The sequence below is a fragment of the Rhipicephalus microplus genome, chromosome 5 (assembly GCF_043290135.1).
Source record: "Rhipicephalus microplus isolate Deutch F79 chromosome 5, USDA_Rmic, whole genome shotgun sequence".
Taxonomy (NCBI): Eukaryota; Metazoa; Arthropoda; class Arachnida; order Ixodida; family Ixodidae; genus Rhipicephalus; species Rhipicephalus microplus.
Window position 1 is genome coordinate 114,189,443 of NC_134704.1, and position 24,862 is coordinate 114,214,304.

Genomic DNA, 24,862 nt, shown 5'->3' on the forward strand with positions numbered 1-24,862 from the left:
AAGGAACACCCCATGCTCCTCCAACCAAGCTCCTGTAGCATAATTCACTTTGTGGATATGACAATGATCGTTAGAGAAGTATCACTCAGATATGCTCTTTCATGGTTTTAGTGTTACTATACTGACAGAGATAGAAGATTTTATTCTTTTTTTTTCTCTTGCCCCGCCAAAGCAATTCTTTGTCGTATTTGGGTCCGGCTTTGTTTTCATCCTCCGCTGGATATAGGGAATCATATTGCTGATGGCGGCTGTTTCCATGACACCATCTTCGGTTATGTAGCCGATGGTCTTCAGTATATCGTCGTTTGTGGCCTTCTTGGTCATCTTAAATGGTCCCAACTGTTTTGCACTATGACTGTCATAGCCTTTCCGTATCAAAACTCGATCACCTAGAGTGATATGGGGATCTTGTTGTTATTACACTTGTCAAATGCTCGTTTAGGCAACTCCCTTATTTTCTTTGGCTCTATGCAGTCTCCTTGGTTTCTTCAAGTTGTAGTGTTCTCTTGATTCCCAGTGTATTGTCTGCGGGCAGATACGCCGGTTCACCACAGGTGGCGTACTGAGGACTGCATCCCCAACCACTTGTGTGGGATCTATTGTGATGTAACACTGCTACTTGTTGGCAACCTTTCCACCCTCTTGGGAATCACGGATACATGCTTATGCATTGCTTTGTGTCTCGTATGACCCGTTCTGTGAGCCCGTTGGCTGAATGTTGGTATGGGACTGTAAACTTCAGGATGATGTTCTTTTCTTCTGCCCACTTTGCAAGTTCCTGGCTCGTAAACACCGACCCATCGTGTAACCCCAATGCATTTTACTTCCTTAAACATGTCACTGTGCAGTATTGCCATGACGGTTTTCTCATTCTCTCTTCCTAGGTTGACTGCAACGGTCCTTGAGCGTTCTTATATGCCCCTTAAGAAAGAGTAAGTTTTCCTCACGCCTTCGCTTTTTTTGTTAGCTCAAAAAAGTCAACATGAACGGTTTCAAATGGCTCACTTGCATGAAGTGAGAAAGCCACAGCGTTCGTTTTCTGCTTGCTTTTGGCCTTATTGAGTTGGCAGTCATAGCAGGAGCTGATGTAATCGACAACATCCTTTCTCATTGCTGGCCACAAACCTCGCCTTCTCAATTTGTAATAGCATCGCCGAACCCCGTCGTGTCGCCCTGAATGCGAGCTATCATGTCACAGCTCAAGAACCTTTCGTAAAGACACAGCTGGAACTTGGAACTTTCCTCCTTTGAGCGTCAATTGTTCTGTACCATCCCAGAGTTTGCGTAAGTTGACACTTTCCTATTTGACATAGCCACAGATTACTGGAAGCCGAGAAAGTGCTTCGGCATCTAATATTTCTTGTTCGCTTTTGTGTGTGACTTCAAAATCGATTTGCTGAATTGCACTGATCCAGCGGGCGATTCTCCCGTTTTATTGAGAAAGATTCAGCAAATGGGTAAGTGTCGGATGATCAGTGAATAGTTTTAATTTTGTTCCTTCAATGTATAATTTAAAACACCTCATTGCCAATGCCTCCTTCTCTGTAGTGCTATATAGTTCTTCTCTACTTTCGTAAACGTATACGAGTAGTAAACAATGACTTCGTCTGCTCTGCCATGTTTTCGCTGATACAAAAGAGCACCTGCACCGAAGTTGGAAGCATCTGTCATCAGTTCATAAGGAAGGGAGAAATCGGGCAGCGTTAAAGTCTTGTCTGATGATATGGCTGATACTAAGTCACCGTAAGCCGTTTCACAATCATCAGTCCAAATAAAATTTGTATTCTTGTGAAGCAAGTTGTTCAGTGGTTTCGTTCGGACCGCAAAATGTTTATTTACATTTCTAAAGTGTCCGGCAAGCCCTAGAAAATATCTGAGTGCGAGTAATTTATCTGGCTTCTTCTTCTGGCACACACGTTTCGCAGACCCTTGCTTAGTACTCTTAGTCGATCCATCCAGGATGCGTCCAAGAAATGTATCTTTGCCTTGAAGAACTCACTCTTCTTCAAATTCACAATCAGTTGAGCTTCGCTCTGTGCTATCAAAACAGCCGTCAAATGTTGAGCGTGAGATATCTCGTCTTTTGAATAGACTAAAAGATCATCCACATCAAAATACACCGAGGAAAGGTTTGAAGATGTCATTCGTAAATTTTGGAAACCAGGCAGCGTTGTTCTTCCGCCCGAAAGGTAAGCAACAATATTTATATACGTCAAAGGGAGTGACAAAGGCTTTGTACAGTTTATATTCCTGTTCAAGTTGTACTTGCCAAAATCTTTTGCAAAAATCTATTCGGGAAAAGACTTCGCAATCTCCCATTTACTCAATTATGTCATCAATTCTTGGCGTCGGGAACAAAAATAGGTCGGTTTGGTAATTCAATACTTGGTAGTCGGTACAAAGTCTCAAAGGTTCACCTTTCGTAATTGGTGAGGCGAACGTGGACACTGATGACCGTATTATGCACACATGTAACATATGTTAGTTTTCGCTTTTGAACCGAACTTTCCTCTTGCGTGACATGTGGTAAAGCTTTCTCCTGACCGGTGTAACGTCTTTCAGCTTGGAACCGAGAATTTGGTCGTTGCTGGTGGGTAGATGCTTAACCAGACAAGCTCGGGGAATTTGCAGCGGACTTTGTCTTCACATGCATTAAGGCAATCTGCGATGCCTAATGAAGCGCACGTCTTTTTGCCGCAGTCACTTCATTATTGCAATGAAATATTAACTTTAGGGTCTTTATATTAGGCCCTGAAAGTAAAAGTTTGTAGTAATAACCTATGACTTAAAGAGCATCTATCTCAGCGTTCTGGCATTGAAACGAGACACTTGTTCCCACCCACTAATCATAAGTTTGTCTTCTTTCATGAAAGCTTCGCACTTGTGCGGACCTTCCTCAATTATTTCTTTCCTCCTAACAAGTGCTTCATTTATGCCAGACACAAATGCCCACTATCCATTTGTGCAAGAACATCTTCACTATTTACCTTTAGTTTGATATATAAAAGATTACGAGCCGTTAGAAAAACAGTCTCTAGTTTTGTCTCTAGTTGGATTGCACACACTTTTGTATTCGTTATTCGATTAAGCCTCGTCTGGGTGTGAAGAAGCCATATACTCTTGGTCAATACTGGCCTCGGAGATTACATTGACCACTCAGTTTTTTCCAGGCCAACTGTTGAAATTCCGTGACCTCCAAGGTGCCTTTTCTGAATGGGAATGTGGCCGACGTGGATTCTGCTAAGTTATATGCAATGAGAGGTTTCTGAAAGAACCTAGAAGTTCTACAACCGTTTTAGGCGATTGCACTTGTGCCTGTCTCTGAAGTTCCTTAGGAAGGCCGTGAATAATGAGCGGCATTATCACGTTCTCCGAAAGTTCCGGGCTTGCCATTTGAAGAAGCCGCCTTTTCTTATAAAATACTGTAGGGGCTTTCCTTATCAAAATTTCTAAAACTTTGCTTGGTCTGTACTTTTAATGAAATTTTCGTTGAAAGCTGCCAGGAAACTCCTTTTCGATTTGTCCCATGTGTCGGTCCCAAGTTCAGCGTACTGAAGGTCGTACTACCTTCTAGTCACTCCGGTAAGAGATGGACACACGTTTCTGATGCGCTCACTGTATTCCTGTCAGTAGTTGACCACACACGCGTTTTTGCAGAACTTAATCCAGGTGTTGGGCTTTCACCGTTGAATGAATCAGGCTTTTTTGCCTCCTTCTTGAGGAGTTGCGGTGTCTGGATTACGGCAAGAAGACTGTCCATGAATTGCTGCTGTGGCTCTGCGTACTGCTGCTGAAAGTAGAGAATTTCTTTGAGGCGAGAGTCAACAAAACAATCTTGTTTGCTTAGCGACGTCCTTGACAATGATTCAAAAGCGGCCGCATGAAACTCGAAGTACTTCAGTTTCAGCTTCACTGATAGTTGGTAGTCGAGCTCATTTAGTGTCTTCCCGGCTTTCTGTGCGACGAACTTGCGCTGTTCGTAAGTCATGATACCTTCAGGCAAATCATACGTGTCTTCATCTACTACGCACGTCGAAATATATGACTTTTAAGTTGAACTTTGGAATAAAGTCAAAGCTTTCTACATATTTGCGTTCTTAATTGTATCGAAGACTGCACCAATGTAACTTAGAAGTGTGCCAGCTTGGGCTAGTTGGTATGGCATGACGATAGTTATAGCGCGAGAACAAAACGACGACACAGAGACAAGAAGGACCTTCCTTCTTGTCTCTGTGTCGTCGTTTTGTTCTCGCGCTCTAACTATCGTCATGCCACTATTACGTTCCAACACTGACAGAGACAGACAGACAGACAGACAGACAGACAGACAGACAGACAGACAGACTGACAGACAGATGGACAAAGAACTTTATTGGGTCCTAGGAAACGCTTCTCTTTTAGAGCAACGTCGCGGGCCACTCCCACGTAGGAACGGGGAGGCCTAGCCTCACCGCCGGATCGTGGGCTCTCTGGACAGCCCGTAGTTGTGGTAGCAACTCTGAACTTCGTAAGGCAAAGTCCCAATCATCTTCTGTGAGCCGACTTGGGCCCCGTAACGAGGGGCACTGCCAGAGCATATCTGCTAAGCCACTAACCTCACCACAAACAGGACAAGTAGTGTCAAAAGCCTCTGAGGAGACTAAGCTAAGATAAAATAGGCTTGGATAGGACCTGGTCTGGAGCAATCTAAACTTGATGGCCTGTGGTCTAGACAACTTGTTGTGCGGAGGAGAAAATGACCGCCTACTCAACTAGTAGTATTTAGCCACTTCACTGAATGTAAGTAAAGCGTACCTGAACATCTCACAGCCAACCTGCGGGCCTTCATCCTCTCCAGCGGGGAGGGTTAGTGCGCGCACCCGGGAGTGAGCAGTGTCATTCAGGTTTACTAGAGCGTCTAGTAGGGGCTCGAGATGTGCACAAAACCAGGTAATGGTTGAAAATATGACAGAGACAGAAATTTTGTTTGCTTATTGCCTGTAAGTACTGGCACATACCCACTCTGGAGAATCGGCCATGAAAGATTGTAGTAGCCTATATCTGATAGACTCAGACCCTATTTTTAAAAGAACAAAAATGATTAATGTAAGTTATATAGAAAATGAAGAAATACTAATAAACCAACAATAATGAAGCAAAGATGAATCAATAACAGAAAAATACAGCTAATACTACATTAGAAGGCTGAAATTTTGAGAAGACAAAACAGTTGAGCCTACCTCACCCAGTCAAAATCAAATGAGTGTGCGAATTGCATTCACTTTATCAATCATGTCACAAGTAATCGTTAAGAATATATTTAAGCAGGCGTTATATTGACATACGCTTAGATTCTTGAATGAAATTGCATACGACATCAAATACGTTTCTGTGGCAATGTCCCAAGTCAGGGGCGCCGAACCTGAGAAGTTTATCTGCAGTTAAGGTTAAGCCTACTGTAGAAAACGAAATAACTAGAAGTCTTTTCTTATTTTGAATAGTTCCTACTTGATATGAAGTAATGCATTATTAATTCTGTTTCTTCGCAGAATAGGCACCGGGGAGATATCGCCAGACTAGCTCTGTGTAGATAAAAGTGCAATGGTGGGACACGACATCGAAATTTGGTTATAATAACTTCTAACTTTCAAGATTGACTCTGATGAGGTTTCCAGGAATATCTCAGGTACTGATAGTCTGATGTGATTGACACTGTGAGTTCTATTTCTGGTAGTACCGATTTCAGAGGCCCATCAAGCGAAGCTCGAGCTAATGAATCAGCCATTTCATTCAACTGTATGCCACACAATGGCCTGGGAACCGCACTAACTTCAGGAGTTTCTGTTGGGTGGAATTATTGTGTCCATTGTCACTAAGGCTCTTGATTGTTCTGAAGCTGTTAGAGCAGTACACACTGAAAGAGAATTTGTAGTTATGATTGCACTGTCTTCATTTGAAGGCAGTTTGGGAGCGCCAAAATCATAGTCAAGAGCTCAGCTTTGAAAACTGGAGTAAAATCTGGCAGTCTTATTTAAAATCACCAACCGAGGTAAGTGTTCTGAAACAATTTCTACTGCTCCCTCTTCTTTATTCCCAGAAGCGTGTGTGGCTATTATGTTCTTTATTTCTGCATGAGCTTTTTAACCTTCTAACGTGTTATTCAAAAAACTCAAATATTGAAACTTAGATAGGAGAGGGGGGGGGGGGGGAATTTCATCATATTCTACCGTAGTATTGTGAATTTATACTTTAATTTTAATCTATCTTTATGCTTTGCACTTTCCTTTGTACGAAAATACTCTGTGGAGTACAAAAACGTGGCCAATGTGCGAGAAAGAAAACGCTGGGTTACTAATAAAGGCATATTCAGATCGTCTAGCCGATAAGCTGTAAAGTTTTAGAAATGTTTGTACACTCAGGATACGTAATTGGCAAATAATAGCTGGTATGCGAGCTTCGTGATATATTACATTAGCGACGTACCTGGGTAGTCTGAAACACAAACTTAGCGCTTCTGGCTCCAACAGAACCTAAGGTTTTGTTTTGCACGCAGGGCCACCCGAAAAAAATAAGCCCCCAAGTTTTAGTAATGGACGCATGTACATTTTATATATCGTTTAAAAGGTGTGCCTACATAACATCTATTTCCTGTTGCTCAACCTGCGCAATAAACCTGAAGCTCGTTGTGCCTTTACCACGATATATTTATTGTGAGGGCTCCAGTTAAGTTCTTAAATGTAAATGTTGCCTAAATATTTGATAGACTCCACTTGTCGAATCAGTTCCTGCTTATATAGTACAAAAAAATTGAATAGAATCTGCTAGTGAACACTCGGAGAGCACTTTTACTGATGTTTAAAGACAATGAAATCGACTGCAGCTAACGTTCAAGAGAATACATACACCTTTGCAATTTTTGATGCAAAAAATAAATGTCACTGTCTGCAGCAAAAAACGTGATATCGTGTGCATAACTGTAGACAGTGATATCTCGTTCAATGGGTATAGAGCTCATCAGAACATTGAATAACAGTGGAGATAAGACCACTCCTTGAGGAACTCCGCATTGTGTTTTGAATTTAGATGAGTGGCATCCATCCTTTGCGCAATAAAGTTTCCTTGATTTTAGAAACTTTGCAGGCCACTCCACAACATATCGCAGAAAGTTTAAGTCCTGTATCGCATTCAATAAAATTGACTGCTCGACGCGCTCATAAGCTTTAGCTATGTCCAGTGTTACTAGCACCGCCCAGCGCCGTCTTTTTTGGGCAAGCTGTATTCGGCTCTCTATGTCGGCATGAGCACACCAAATTGAGAACTCGCTACGAAAACCATTTGGTTTAACTTCTATAATAGCTTTTTAGCCATCCAAACAATAAAACCTCTCTTTAGTTTTAATCACGTGAGATGTAAGAGAGATGGGTCTAATATTGGGGATCTTAAAACCTGGCTGTTGTTTTTTTAATGTGGGAATTACTCTGGCTATTTTCTACTAATGGGGCATCCAGACATTGCTTAAGGAATAGTTTATAAGATTGAGGACGTCAGTGTGTGATAATTTGAACAAAATTTTACTCATAGGAACCTTATACCATCAGGACCAGTAGACGACGAGGGTAAGTTAAGTTGCTAATTACGCTTGACCCTTCAGACAATGTCACTTTTTCGCAGTCAGTCTATATGAAAGATTTTTGCCAGTTGTAAAAGTCGAAGAAAATATGTTTGCTAGACCTCTACCGATTGCCTCTAAAGAATTGCCTCTAAAGATTGCCTCTAAAGATTGCCTCTAAAATAAAGTGGAAATGTCTTCTGTCATAGTTTCTTTAGCTTGAGCCACCATCTGTTTAATTGTAGCTGCAAGAAATTTCTAATCTGCCCAATTTTGGGGAGAGTGATTCTGAATTAGCTGCTTCCAAGTTGCTTGTCGTCGTGTATGGTCACGAGAGTAATCAGAACTCCGCCACTGGCTACCAGGCACCCTCTTAGCACTTAGCAGACCGGATGAAGATTTCTGGCTTTTTGAGCGTTCTTTTATTTACCGCACTTCATTTCATGGTTTTCAGCGTTGTCGTCAGTGGGGGAAGCGAAAGCAACTTTTACGTCATCCTTAATATTAGAATATTTTCTAAATGTTTGTGCTTGGGAACATGATGGAGAAATGGGGCACGTTTTTCAAACAGTACTGCTAAATGGTCACTGTTGTTGGCGAAGTCTAGGGTAGTCCATGATATGTTAGGAATGCCCGAGGTTAAATTCTAGGGTAGTCCAAGATATGTTAAGAATGCCCGAGCTTATAAAACTCAAATCTAAAACAGAGCGGGATTGGTTTCGGATAAATGTGGGAGTTCTAGCGTTGAGGCATGATGAATCATTGTTTATAGACCAGTCCCACAAACGTTGTTCACATTGATCAGTACTAAAGCTTCAACTAGTGTGGTGAGAATTTAAAATCTCTAATCGTACTTTCTTTTTGCATCACAATTTAACAGCCATGTCTAAACATTGCGTCTTTTGTGCACCCACAGAATAATAGGCATTTGCTAGAGACAAGGCTGGGCATCCAGACAAGATAATGTCTGACGCAAAAATTTCGTGTTTGGGGGATATACGTCTGTACGAAGTTTGTAACTAATTTTATTATTGAAAAATAACACTAAACCTCAACCTTTGGATGGACGATCTAGGCGGAAAGACTGCAAATTAGGTAAGTGAAACGAATGATGTGCTGGCAGCGACGTTTCTTGCAGTGCAATAATGTCTGGAGTGAATTTACCAGACAAATACTATAAGTCTGTACAAGCTGAATGAATAGATCGGCAGTTCCAATGAAGAGTTTTGAGAGAAGCTATCATTTTGACAGAATTGTTTCGGCAACAAGCTTAAATAAAATACTTTCTTTTAAAAAGTTGCACTTTGATACGTTGTCCTTCTAGCATTTTTTGCTTTTTAAATGTTTTGAAGAGCCAAATCTTTTGGAGACAGCGGATCGAGAGCACTTTAGGAATTTGAAGTCCATGTCCATTTCATCTGAATCCAGGCCGTCCTCTAGCGTGTCATCACTTATCTTCTGGTTGTTGGTACGAGAGGGCCCTGCAGCCTGTACATTTGACGGAGCGGACTCTACCTCTGCTTCACTTGACGGGAGAATAACGTCAGCTTGTTGTGAAGCATCATTCATATCTCTCGGCGTTTCATATAATTGTGTCAGCTGATTAGCTACAATATGGTATCAGGAGTCAAAAAGGGTGGTTTTATAGCTTTCTCCATTGCTTTCTCGATCATGTACGCAATGGTAACTGAAAGAGAGGCTTCCAAAGTTGCACCATGTCGGGCTGTAACACCAGCATATTCCTGGGTTCTAGCCTGAATTTCAGAGATGGCGTTTTTTCGTGAACGTCGTCTGTGATCAACAATTTCCAGAATTTGAATCTCGTGCGCTTTAGCCGGGCGATTCGCGTTATCTACAGTGCGCTTCATGACAAAGGGAACACTTTTCGTAAGTACTAGGGCATTCATTTGCGTTATGCGCTTCACCGCAACATCGGCATCTGGAAGCTGACCGGCATTTCTCAGGGTGTGCCCATAGCGCATACATTTTAACACTGGAGGGAACGAGGCGACAGCTGTTCCACTCTGTATACTAGAGCTCGGCGATTCATATAATTGTGTCAATTGACTGTCTACAATATGGGATACGAAATCAAAAAGTGGTAGCAAGGCGATTTATAGCTTTCTCTATTGCTTCCTCGATCATGTACGCAATGGTAACTGAAAGAGAGGCCTTATTTCTAGTGGGGCGATTCAACCCGGCAAATGTGACTATCACAGACTCTGTTGGGATCCTATTCTTTTCTACCGCTCGTCTGTACCTATAAACTGCTATTGCACTTGCCTCAGAAAGTATCTCTAGGATCTCAGATGCAGTTATGTTGATGTCGACGCCTCTAACAATACCTCTGAGGCATGCTTGGTGAGGAGGAATAAAGACGCTCACCGGATTGGTTGCGAACATTAGGCCTTTTAGTAAGTCTCTGACACAGAGCTGGTCAGGCGAAAAGCAGGCAGTGCCTCCCTTGCCGAACTACCGTACCTCTGTGATGCCGTTATAGTGGGCTGCCGTTGCTTTCAGTTCCGACTAGACCACTTTTGGGTTTTTCATCTTAATGACACCATCGTTGCTTGGGACTAGAGCCACAGGCACGGAAGCGAGTTCATTGCGTAGGAACTGGTCCACTGGTAGCTGCTGCGGAGAAAGAGAAGCAGACCAAAGGTTAGCGCCTGGTTCAGGTGAAGAAAAGGGCATCTGTCTGGATTAAATAGCCAAAAAGGAACTAGCTAATCAATTCTGATGCTAAAGATATACTTATATAAGAGGAAACTGAGTTGTGGCGACTTAGATTTCGACTAAATCCCCAGAGCAAGCAAGCGGGCAGAACACTGAAGCAAGCAGTTCATCGTCGTTTTGGGCCACTAGAATGGTAATGATAATTTTACGTATTCTTGTAAATCTAGCATAGCTATTGTACGACCATACGAATACCAATGGATGCATTTGAATATTCGTGAAATTCTAGATGCACGTGTGCAGTGCAAGGTCATTTCGCATCAAAGAGCACTAGATGATCTAAATCCTCGGAGCCCTTTGCTGCAGTGCCTCCGATATGGTTGTTTTAAGACGTAAGCTGGCAGATATTACAATATCATGCGAATACACCGAAGATACATGTACATAATGTGGAAATATATGAGCTCTCAAGGTAGAAGGAAAAGCACTTTCCAGTCAAGTGCCTCATATATTTCCACATAGTGTTTTACCAACTGAACCAGCATTCCACTTTATTGATACATGTACAGTTTGTCAAGAAGGTGCAAGTTGTAAATAAAAAAAATTGCACAGTAATTTATCCAGGTCCGCAATATAACCCAAAGGCGCACGCCACTTTCGTCTGATTGAAGTGTATTGGCCTTCCATCATCTCCGCAAGAGTTCTGCACTGAACATATTTTACTGTACGTTTAAGCCTTCAAAACAAAGCAGTATACTATATAACTAGTATGAGTAAATGCTTCCCCTAATAAACCACTCTTGAGCTATTTTGATGCTTTTGTCGCGTTTTACCCCACCCACTTGTCCAAAGTGAAGATATTTCAAATGTGGCACCATGCACCAAATGACCCGAACTTTGGTTGTGTGTAGCCAGTTGTATATAGTTACAAGATAAATGAATAAGATGTTGTTTTGACGTTGAAGTAGCTTCATGTACGAACCCAAATATATGGACGAGCAGTACTTCGCCCCTTATATATGTGAGCAGTACCTCACACACCGACACCAGCCGCGTAATTTTTCTCATGCGAACGCTCCAAGCAATGTTAAAAGTTTACACATAGAAACGTAAAACTACCACTACCAATCACTGCATTAGAGAAACGAGAAAACTACTTATGATATTAGCTACAAAGGTGGTAAACTCAAAATGTCACGTTTATTCCACCAAGTGCTTATTTTGCACGACCCAACTCTATACGAACGGCCATAAGCTAATCCACGTGATCTCTGCACTTGGCTTCATTATCATTGCTCCACATAGTTGTAGACATGCACTGTGAAGGATTGTATGTCAACTCTAAAATCGCACGCCGTATAGTTCACCCTCAGAAACTCCCTGTCTTTGACGTAAGAGAAGAGTTAAGAAATCCCATAGCGGTGACCATAAGCAATGTGTGATCACTATATATTTTGATAACGGGGCGGTATATATTCTGCCTATGAAAAATATGGACTGCATTTTTGTTCAAGATTTTGAATTCTTCTGTGCAATCCTCATTTTGAAAGTATATAGTACACAAGAGTTCCAGATGGCTGTGACGTGGTACTTTTGAAGATCTATAAGAGCCTTTGTTACGGGAACTACGCCAGCTTTATCCTACATATAGCGCTGAGGTGAGGGTTGTCCGATGAAAAAGTCTTGGTAGCACCTCACCCCCTTACTTATCACTGCTTTGTCATTAATTTTCGGTATGTACGCACCATTTCTTATTGTTTATTTTACTGTCATTTTCCCTCTTCACTAGTGATACACAAAAGCAAGAAATCAAGCTCAGCCGATTGTATATACATTTAAGTAGCAGTGACACCAGAACAGTTCGTCAGTCACTGAAAGACGTACGAAAGAAGCTAAATTTAGGTCACATCAAGCTCCTTTCATGGAGCTTTCACGTGTTTCCACCGTTGCTCTCAACATTGTTTTTACATACCAACGGAATAAAATGATCCACCTTGTTGAAAGACACACACACACTTCGATTACTAAGTGTAAGTATTATGTATTTATTCAGTATGTATCATGCATGAAGTGCTAAATATTTGTGTATGATGTATACTGTTTTTTCCTGGTGTTTTATATCTTTTCGTTTTTGCTGATTCATGTAATCTCAGAGCCCCCACTTCTCACATATTGCCAAACAGGCCTATGAAATTTTCAAGATCATCAAATAATTACCACATCGAGCTTGAACTTGCAAGGAACCGAATATCTGTGCCATATTTACGAGAAACGACCATCCTGATATAGAATGACTTGGCGTCACCATTGGTTCATCCAGATACGCTACATATGTTCAAAAAAACTTTTGCTTTAAAAAGCCTGTGCGTCAAATCTGTCTCGCGTCAAATGCGTGCTTTTTCTAAATTCCGTACACGTTCATGGAATTTATTTTGTCGTGTCTACTTCTTTCCGGTTTTGCTCTGCATTCGTGCAACTACGTTTCATGTTACACAACCATGAATAGAGCATAACCGGTGCTGTAAAAAAATCGACAGAACAAGTAAGAATAACGAAAGGATAAGAATCGAACAGAGCGCTGAATCTTCATGCACGAATCTAAAAGAAGCAAATGGGAGAAAACTTGGAGGCTTCCCGTGTCAGATTCAATCATCGTGGAAAAACGCAAAGCATACCCCTGATTCCTCTCGTTGTCGGGACAGAATAATACCACGTGACAGGAGAATACCGGGCGTCACCTTTCAGACGTGTCCTACCCTTGTCCTCTGTCCCGTCTTCTTTTCGCATGCAACACCTACTCCTCTTGCAATGCACACACCAAAAATTGTCCTTATCATCTAATATCTTTTTTTTTTCATTCAGTTCGAGCGTCAAGAACGAGTCGCTCTGTTTATAGCCTTGGCAACGCCTGACTATAAGGTTTATATTGTTGTTGCCGTGGTTGCTCGTTTCTTGTTTTCTTCATTGTGGCTTTCTGTATAACGCAATTTCAACCAACCTCAAGCAAAATTCGAGGCCTACTCGAAGTTTCACGAGCAAGCCTCATCTAAAGTGGTGCAAGAATGGCACATTCGTTGTCGGCAAAAGGTCCCTGCATGTTTGCAAGGCGTCCTGTAAACGTACGGATTGTTGCTAGGCACTGGTAGCGCTTACACATCGATTACTAATCACTGAACGGTAATACAACTACACCAGGTGGTCGTTTTGACATAATTTCTTGGAATGATGTATCGCATAAAATGCCCGCACCGCCCCGAAAGAAGTCGTGAGGAAACACAAATGCATTTGTTGCGACGAGAGAAGGTACCGCTGCAGTCAGACATTCGCCGTCACCGACTTCTGCCATCGCCTTGAGAGGCGCCCTACCAACGAACGGTAGAGAGTGAGGCGCTAGTGGGTGGGAGAGTGGGGTGCGGGGAGTAGAGAAAGCGAACTTCGAGAAGGGGAGCAGCGAAGCACTGCACCCACTTTTTCCTACACTCTCTCGCGCCACATGATCCGGCTGCTAAGGGTGAGGATAAGCGCGCGTGCCCGCAGCTATCGCTGTGGGAGAGGGATTTAGCGCACAGAGGAAACACCTGCCGGTGCGTGTACACCACTGCGGAAAACGCCGGATGCCCGACATAGCCCGACTAAGCAATGCATTCGCATTAACAAGATTATTGTGATTGAATACCTGACACCTCTTAGCATTGCGTTTTGCTTCGTTAGTGTTATATTTCATCACAACATTAGCTGTCCTTAATGTTTTGTGAAAAAATAGACAGAAACAGCCTTCGTAAAAACACCTTTTACGTAAAACACTTTTGGAGTGTTTCTGTGACAGGGGTATTATTGTTTTCAAGCTCATATGCAAAAGATGACATTGTCTTTTCTATTTAGCGTCGCCTCATATCCAGAACTTGGCACATTCACTCATTATACCTCCAGATATATTTCCTACACCTCGAAACACCGCTTGAAGCAGTTCGCAAAAAACAGCAGCACTAGGCAACGGTAAAACTTAAAAACAAGTACCTAATTTGGTACAAAAAGTGAATAATAAATAGTAATGAAGCGATAAAGCTAGGCAACTAAAAAATGGCAGCATATCCACGGAGTGAATGATGGAGAATGGGGCAAAGCATTCGTCCGTCCATATGTTCTTGCTTCCGTCCGTCCACGCGTCCATCTGTGTGACCGTCCATGCGTCCATCCGCCCGTCCGTGCGTGCGTCTGTTCGTGCGTCCATTCCTGCATTCATCCAACCATCCGCCCCTGCGTCCGTTCAAGCGTCCATCCATGCATCTGTCTGTTTGTCCATTCGTCCATCTATTCAACACTCCAAGTACCACCATCTCGCATCTTATCACCATATATTGCCCGTATAGAAGCACCGCCGTCCAGCGGACATTCCAAGGACTAAACGAGAGGTGGCACATGCACACTTTCTTACGGCTTGCGCTTCGGGTCTACTTCCCACCTTTAGCCACCTCGAGTTCATGTATGTACTGGTTCACTGTATTCATAGCACCGCGGTCGAACGCTCACTGAACATTTCTAAAACCAAAGAGGTTACGCCCAGCGAGTATAACGTAGCAACCCTTTATTGTCAGATAGTGCTCGATGTACATGCCAATGGCTGCCATTAGAGAATGAGAGACAGGGAAATTCGGCTTTTAGTAAACGCGCACGCCACGAACTTTTTATTGTTCAACAAAGCACAGGAGAAATCTTCCACCGGCACCACCTTGCAGGTCAAAATGTAACACTGGTTCAACACTACGACTACGACTACGTCTACGAGGGACGAACGGGGGCCGCTTTAAGGAGCTTCGCCCCTGAAATATTACGTCTGGTATTATGGATAAGCCGATTAGGTGATATAGCAGTTAGTGAACGTGAACGTTCACCCAAAGTGCGAGGTTTCAGTCTAATCTGTGATAGTGGCATGTGAATGAAGGTGATATGCCGAATGACTTTTCGTTATAATTGAGCGCTCGTTATATAACCGTACTTGGTTAAAGTTTTCCGAGTCCTTCGTTTGAGCGTGACTAATAAAGGTACTAGGTTATTGGCACGTAAATTGACCATTTTACACTCCATTTGGAACTCATATAGGGTACTTTGAAAGCCATGCGCAGCACCACTTGTGGCGCGCAACGTTGGGAGTTGTATAGTCGACACCACTTAATCATTGCTTTGACAGTTATGGTGCCAAGAGTGTGCGTGGTTGGCGCGTTGGTTCTTGAAGAAGTATTTTAAGATATCGTATATGTAGACATTCTTCTGCAATGCCACAATGAATGAATGACAGAACCTGCACGAAAACACCCACGTTTTGCACGTTAGTGATCGCCCTGCTTACCGTCGTCAGTATACTGACTGCAAATGCGTGCGTCGGGAATGCAAGATGCTGGCTTCACAACTGTCGCGGTAATCTGTCGTTTTTTCCACATTCGGAATATTATTTTTTGTGCCGACAATTCACGTACTTGCAAATTACTCGGAGCATTTAGGAATATTGATAGCTCCTCGGCCATTCGTGGTGGATATCATGGTGAGTGACCGGCTGCGGCGTGCTCGCTACTTGTGGCTTCGTGCCATGGCGATTGTTAGCTATTGAGTGTCATGAATTGTTTTGCTTGAGAATGTCGCGACATCATCACCGCTCATCATGACAAAGGTCATTACCTCACCACTTGCGCAACAACGCTGAGAGCTTGATGCACGGGCAAGAAAGAGAACGTTCTATGATTTCGGTTATAGGGGACGCTGCTGCCCCGTTTCATCTTTTGCTTCATCCTGTAAACGACCGATATTTGTGTACGACCCATCTTTTTGACGCTGTTAGAGCGAAACTTGCAATGTAAATTACTTGCATGCAAAGAGCGATTCGTTATACGATGCACTCATGAATGGTTAGCGCATCTAAATGAGTTCATTTTGCAGAGCAGTTTCGTTAAGCCGCCCTAAAGTTTAGGAAGCCTCAAACGACTTTATTGATTGTAGAGCGCTCGAGTGCGTTCTCCTCAGCAAAGGCGGACGTAAATCTTGAATTTCAGCATGCGAGGAATAATTCCTTTTTAGTACGTTTGGGCTGACGCGTGGAGCTGCTGCGACGCAAATGTCTTCCCACTTTATCACAAAAAAATGTACACGCTCCTCTGGCTTTCTGTCTAGAGCTTCAAATCTTTGAAAATAACTGCAGCACGAAGCGTGCATTAAGGTCTTTGAAGGTACACGCTCATAACCATCGTATTCATACAGAATCGTGAAAGAAAACATCGTTGATCCCTCCCTCCTAGGAATCGGTATAACACCAAAGTTAAACGTTTCCTTGCAGAAATAGAATAATCTTTACAGTATGTTGATGTAAGAGATCTTATGTAATGTATATTAGTATTTGACAGCTAAAGCACTGTTTTAAGTAAATGCAGTCACGTTGACGGTTAGTGATGCATCTCAATCTCGATGATTCATATCCAAGAATATTGATTGATCATTATTGACCACACATTTCCTTGGGGCCATGCAAGCCTTTGGCAGCTGTATTAGTTACTGTGAAAACGTACCCAATGGTAGCACTATGACAGATAGAAGAGCGGTACTGATTGTACGCCAAACTCGGGCTGAGGTCGCTGTGACAAATGAGACCAAAATATGTTCACAGAGATGATGATATTGATATATGAGGTTTAACGTTCCAAAACCACCCTACTGTTATGAGAGACACTGTCTGTAGTGGAGGGCTCCGAAAATTTAAAGCACCTGGGGTTCACTAGGTGCAGCCAAATCTGAGCCACGGCCCTACAGGATTCTCTGCTCCACTGAAAATGCAGCCGCCGCAGCCGGGATTTGAATCTGCGACCTGTGGGTCAGCAGCCGAGTACCTTAGCCTCTAGACCAACGCGGCGGAGCATGATGACGACGAAGAAGATGCGGCACGGAGTGAGTGTGCTTTGCAGCCAGCATTGCAGGTGAGGCCAGGGAATCATCCGGTGACCTGTTTTCACCGAGGTAGTGTGACATAATGGAGCCACATGGGATAATTACATGGCGAAGTGCTTGCTGGATGAGGACGATTCAAAGCAGCGGCAGATAGAAGGCAGTAGGCCGAAGTGTCAGATGCGGGTGATCAAGGATCCAGCCAGTGACCAAACACACCGTGGGGCAAGGGTATATCTGGTGCCAGTACTGCATCATTAGGCAAGGCCTGGTCTCCTGTTTTACTGCTCAAGGGCATCACGGGTCTCGGCGAGGGGTCTGCTCACAAGCTGTTCGCTGGACAGGCTGGCCAGTCTCTGCATGCGGGTTGACTGCTTCGTTGTCACACCCACGACATCAAGCTCCTTTGTTCCAACAGTGCCGCACTACCAGACGCGAGCCGCTCCGCTTCGTCTTTCATACACCTGCTGCCCCGCACATCGGCGTCCGTCGTACCATACGTTGTATAGTGAGGTTACTACACCAAGTTTTAAAGACGGTAGTCTTTCTTGGGGATCTTCGACGCAAACATTTGGTCTCTCTGCTTGTACATTTGTCTGTTTCTCCATCTTTAATGGTACCCTAAAGTGACCAAACGATACTCCAAACGGCTGACCCCATCCGCAGTGCCCACCAATATTACCCCAGGTTCAGCGTTCATACTTGTGCGATTGTCAATTAAAAACAATTTTTGCGCATATCTAAGGCACCATAACAACACGTAAAAATCATCTCTGTGTATATTTTACTAGAAAAGGCATAGATAAGTAATTGTAAGGATCGTAGCCTTTGTAACGCTGCACTGGCCATACAACGTTTGCACAAAACGGAAAGTGTTTCCAACGCTTTGCTTAGATGACTCGGTGGTAGCCCCTACCCGTTGTCTTGCGTTCTACAGCCTTATCACCTCAGAGACGGCCGCGTACGGCAAGCGCCCCGTTTTCTATTATAACTGCCAGATAGCGCTCATCTCTCCCGTGTGACGTGACTAGATGCGCTCGTTCGCCTCCACTGCACGCTCGAGGCACTCTAACGCAGCGCCTCCAGAATGCCATTCAATTATTTTCCTGTGCAGAACATCAAATAAGCGTTTTGTTCACTTTCTTCAGACGCAGGACTGTCGTCTTTCGACGACATTTGCGGTGTAATATGCAGACACGAGGCCACTTTTTTTTGAGCTCGTGTTAATTTTTCTTTTCGAATAGGATAGTCTTTCTTGGCTATTGCGGGAATTTGGTCTGTGTGGCTTTCTAGTCTGTCTTTGTGCCTGCTCCAGGCGCCGCTAAGCCCCTCAAGATATTTTATGTAGTGGATTACAAGCAAGCTGAATATTGGATGTATGAGATTTTTCTATTTACATGCGTGCCAGAAAACTAGCACTTTAGGGCAGCCACGACAGTGAGGCTCCGGCGTGCAAATACTGCTCACGGAAGCTTTTACACGCCCACAAAACGCCTTTCTGGGGCCGTCAATAGAATTTTCGGACAAAAAATGGAAAGAGAACGAAAGATTTTCAGTGACTACGTAAAAGTGCATAGTTCTGTCGAAGAATCAACGTCGTCTGAAGGACGTATTGTTTGCAAGCTCTCTCGAGTGACAGGGTTGCAAATGGCAAGGGCACCATAGAAATTGTTGAGCACTTACGATCACAGCACCACATTCATCTGAAGAAGTGCCACGCAGACACAGGTGAGGTCTTGTTGAAATGTTGGTGCTTTCAGTGACCGGCTGCGTGAAAGTGAATACAGCATGCTTCGTACATTGTCACGAAGTTTCGTTGTGAGCACTTACTTTCCCTCCACGGTCAGAACATACGTGCATGGTTGGTGTTGGATTTGTTTACATATTCTTGTGATTTTCATCTCACGCGCAACTCACCATAGCAAAGTTCCCCGGAAGAATGCACCACTTGGGCCTGCTGAAAAAGAGAAGATGCGAATGACATCCTGCATCAGTTTTGCCGTGCACTATATCATGCTGTAATTTAACTGCACCAGGCTGATGCACTTCTTGGAAGCTTCTTTCGCAGCAAGTGTCCGGTGGCACGCATGATTCCAGATAGAGGCCAATTATATTGGGAATACAGTCATGAAGTCAGTGACAAAGACCTTGCGACAATAAGCTCTTTGATGACATACGAGTCCATTCCCCTCACCATCGACGAGGCACCCAAAATTCGTGAACGTGCAGCCGTGGTGGTGCTTGAAACATTGTACGATTATGAGCTTCCGGGACGTGGAAGGATCGACTTGAAAATAGTGGAGCAGTGTTTTGCCGTTTCAAGTTGCATGTTGATACGAACCGACATTCAGAGAGTTAGGAAGACCTCAGACGACGTAGGTGTATTGGGCTATGACTCAGCCTTCTACATACAGAAACTTCACAAGAACTTCCAACATTCCAGCTTCAAAACTCGCCAGCAGACGCGAGAAAATGGGTATTTTTATTGACTCACAGGCCGCATTAGGATCGCTTTCTACTACAAACACGACAGTAATTAGTGATAGTATGACATAGGAAACAAACAAAAAGCTCCCCGAAGCAAGCAACGCGCAGCATGGCATCAAATTTCAATAGATACGTGGCCATTTCAACATTCCTGCAAACACAGCTGCCGATGAAGCGGCACGACAAGCACGTCGTAAAGATGTTACTGTTTCTTTACTAATTTTGAAAAATGAATTGCGTAGTATTACAAAAGCTACAACTTTCAGAATGAGAAAGACTGCTTGGCTTGACCAAAGTGCAAGGAGCTGGGATTTAGATCACATAGATTCATTCATTGGATTCGAAACTACGCTAGCATTAGATAGAAGTATAAAAACTCTTATTCACCGATTGAGGCTAGGCACCACATACACAAAACATTTTTTGCACAAAATTGGCAGAGCTACAACTCCCGAATAGGAATACACGAAGAGGTATGTCACCTTCTCATATACTGTCCACATCATTGCAGGCCGAGACGCCGTCTTAAATCGGAACTGTTGGCATTAGACCACAGGCAATTCGGAATAAAGAAACTTCTCGGCCTGTGGCCAACTGGAGTTTTCCAGACGCACGCTTTAAAAGCGTTAACACGTTTCTTACATGAACGGAATTGCTGACAAGTTCTAAGAAATAACGAGCTTTCATTTGTATACCACATGCCATACTTATTGTGCGCAGTATCATATGGCACCCATCATATGTCTGTACTGAAGTGAATGACGTGTCGGCTGTTATGTACACACGAGCAAATACATCTTCATAAGGAACAGACGTGTGCTCTGCTGTTTTGTGCTGGTTGGATCGAATATTAACGAGGGACATTATCAGAGACTTCATTCGTTAACTTTCTAACATTTCTTTATCGTTTTGTTGTGATATGTGTGTATAAGTGTGTGTTGTTGTTTTTTTAGCGGTCTGCCCGAGTGTTCTATTTTCCATGCACTGCTTCGTATGTTTTACTATAAGATACGTGTTCAAATTTCACTCAAGGACTAAGGAGTTGCCGGCGCCATAATTGTGTGCCAACATCTTCTTATATGTTATATGAATAAAAAATTGCAAGCGCTTCATTTAGAAGACTTGGGCCCCCCACTCAACAACTCTCTAGAAAGTGCAATCAGAACAAGCTCGTTCAATGTAGATCAAAATTTTGTTGTGGGCTTTCTTGTCATGTTGAAATAATCGCGGGAGCTGCGCAGTAAGTTTTGTCTAGTGTGGTTCACAATGGGTTTGACAATGAAGTCACTGATTGAGTTCCAGCTCCTTTGAGCTGAATATGAAATTATGAAGCTGTAGAAGGTATTTTGGTTTGTTGGCATACGATTTTTTTTTGAGCGACGAAGCGAAGGGGACCAAGTGCAAGAAACTTCAGGAGTCTGGTTTCATCGCCCGAAGCTGTGCACTACTTGCTCGTTAAGATGACATTCCTGTTGATTATTGCGTTTGCCGTGATCTTAATCATTAAGGAAATTGAGACAGGGATTGCCCTGATACATGAAATTTATCTCATACTGGGGGCTTTTTGCAGGCACTCATCAGTCAATGGCGGCATTCAACCGATGTCTTCGCCTCAAATGTCACAAGTCATTGGACCTCCTTGAAGAAGAGGTCAGCCAAAGGTGAGACAGACATCTGAGAGGTACATGTGCGATCAACTCCAGCGCGCCAAACAATTGTTTTGGTACTGTGTTCAAAATCTGAACTCAATTTTGAGGCACAATCAAGCTTCTCTGCACGTTTAAAGCCAATGAGCCTATTTTTTATTCAGTGATGCTTGAAAAAGGTGGCTTGAGTGAGCTCCTGAAGGATCTTGCGTACTATCAGTTCAGAAATTACGTAACATTGTGTACCTCCTGTCGTTTTGAAGAATTCACAAGGTCGAGTGGCCAGTGCTTTCTCGCAGCGCAGTGTGTCTTCTGGCGTTTCCTGTTTCTAGCGCTAACGTTGCAAGAGTGTTTTCAAAGCTAGTGTTCTCGATAGAAAAGAACGCTCTTACATCACTGACAGTAATTTCGCAAAGTACGCTTGCGTTTTTCACAATAATCTTTAGGCTATGGTTGTTATGCGCAAAATAAAGTTATCTGTGTTCATGCAGTTCGCTTGTGCGTATATGTTTTCGTCCATTGAAGAAAAAACAAAAGTCCTTTTAATGTTTCTGATATTTTAGCATTCAGATATGAATTGCTCTACAGTAATCCGGTTTTGAAAAAAATACAAGTTTCGAATTTCCAAGTATGGGGGTTTACGGGATAATACTGAACTCCGAAAAACGCCGAATATTTGCCAAATATGTTAGCACTGAAAAACACTAACTGATTTTCAAGAAAATTAAGACCTAAAAACAGATTCATTAATACCGCCTATAAATTGTATCAAGTCAAAGCGAAAACATACTGAATGTACGCCAAAAAAAGGGTGAAAATGTAGGAAGTTCTCCTCGGGAATTGTGTAGAGCATTTTCTAACAAAGAAGACATAAGAAATTGATGCCAATAGTTTGGCAGGCAAAATAAATGAAGAATATAGGCAAGTAAGCGAGTACTATTTGTCGGGTCGCTTAGATATTTAGGCAATATTTCTAACAGAAAGTCAGCTTTCAAAGTATAGAAAACGCTGAAGTAGGCCCTCTTTTTATGCGAAAGCGAGATATAGCGTTCAAGCTCGTTCGGTAAACATGAAAACATGCGAGAATGTAACAAAATACAGGCCGCATGTACCAGATATTCAGAGCAGATGCCTTGTCGCTCATTTTTAGTTGGTTTTGATTGTTATCAAGCTGTTTATGTTTTTGACACCATAAGCGTGAAGCATGGGTGTAATCCAAGCACATGCCCGCTGCAAAAAAGCATGCGGGCACTGAATAGAAGTTTATGAACCACACGTACCCTATGCATGGTAATGTGTCTAGACGCGTCTACACTCAAAGAAAAGTGCGTGGAAGCAAAAGAGAACGAAGAGTAATGGTCATTTGAATAGAGTGGCACATTTTATGTTACGCTCTACATTATGGCACCCACGTCGGTAGATACCATAGCGGGAAAGGCTGTGAAAGACCAATTACGGCAAAAATTAAATGAAGGAGGGCCAACAAAGCTTCGTAGAATCAACAAAAAGATCTTTACGCGGATGTTGCTTTATGAGGACACAAAATAGGAAAGTGTAATGCATAGTCAGCTCCGCAAGTGTACAGACCACGCGAAGCAATGAAAAACCTAATGTTTTCTCTACTTCCGGCTGTCTGAAAATCAATTGTATAAAATTGCATGTACTTTGCGGTCGACGGAATAAAATCTTAAAGTGGAGAAAAATTCAGTTTTTTTAGACGTGGGGTTCTGTGAACTTATCAAGGAGATAAGGGGTTCTGTGAACTTATCAAGGAGACTTGTCAAGCATGCAGGCACACATGCACACACACACACACATACTCCCACGCACACAAATAGAGAGAGATGCGCATCTGTGCTCACACACGCTTGGCCAGAGTTTGCATACGCTAGTGCAATCTATGTAAAATTAAACCCGAGCCTGTTATCTACAAGTTCCTTCCAAATGGCTACCCCCCTCCACGTTGTTAATGCTACTGCACTCTGCAAGGTTGTTATGGACGTTATTTGGCATCCCGTATCCACTCTCCGCTAATGCATCTACTCAAAGGCATGAGCAACTTTTTCAATTTATTCTACATAACTTGAATACATTGAAACCGGATGACTTGCTCTTTTACACAAATACGCCCATAGCAGTTTATGAAAGGGATATTGAATAAGCTTTCTGTTGGTAACATTTTTAGTTAGCTTGAAAGATTGGGAGCTGAAAGCGACAAACACAACGTTCATTTCAGGCATCAACTAGAAGAAATAAGTAATTTATTGCGGTTTAGCCGACTGCTGCGTGTTGGGGCCACATCATAAACGAGAAGAGTTAATGTTTCGTGCGGCTTCATCACACCAAAAACAGGCAACTAGCAGTGCCAGCCGTCGCCCGCGTTTCCCAACCTACTCAGCTCCCACTATACTGTTCGCAGAACCACTGCAAATAGCGCCGGCGGCGAACAATGCTGCCTGTTGAAATAAAGCACCATCGCATTTATGGAGAGTGGAAAGTGGCATGAAAGATTAAGTGGAAAAAGGAAGAGGACCGGGAGACTTTGTACCCCCATGCGCCTCGGTGACTGTGACGTCACAACCCGCGCCCACATGCACCCACCCTGCGTAAAAAATCCACCAAAAGACAAACAACTGGCCGAAAATCTCAAATAAACTTTGTTTATTCGAACAGTAAAATCTTCCGGGTAGAATTTTAATACGTTCATCAGTTTTTTTCTATTTGTGTTGAGAATATCTTGAAGGAAGATGTGCTTAGCGCCGAGCAGTGCTATAGAAAAATATTCTTAGAAACAATGAAAATAAAGTTCTAGATAATACCCAGAGAGCTGAGTCACATCGGTGCTTTATAAAGCAAATATGAATAACAAAATTATTGTATAATGGACATTATAAGTGTATCATTGTAGGCGGATTGCAGTTTTGAGCTTGTAGTAATCGAATGGATCGGTAGATATAAGAAAGCTGCGGGAAAAGGGCTTGCTTCGGTCATTATCCTTCTAAGGGAACTAAGTTTTGTTTTGGCGAAAACTTTCAATTCTCTTTTTATGAGCGAAGGAGAGATGTCACTAGGAAACTGAATGTAACCTACGTTTCAAAGTTGGGTGAACAAGAAAGTAGTTTACCGAAAAAACAAATGAATCGGTACGTTTGGCTGGTAGAACACTGAATCTCGATAGAGAGCAGTATAGCTACAAAGTATACATTGTAGTGAACGATACTAAACAGTTTGATTTTTAATAGTTAAAGAAAATTGTACTTAGAATTGGACATGTCTGTCGCTTTTGCTTCTTCACATAAATGAAACAGCAGAACTGTTTCTTTGTGCGCAAAATGTTGTGCGGCGTCCTGCTTCAAAACCGCAACGTGATCGCGTATCCGTAAACGCATTTAAGCTTGACCTGATGTGTTCGATTCTTTGTAAATAGTTCGAAAATTACTGCTTTTTTATTAGTTTATTCTCACTCATCGTTGAACGATACTTTTATTTTGACAGTGTATTGTCACATAGCTAACGTTTTTTTTGTTAATTTGCCGGA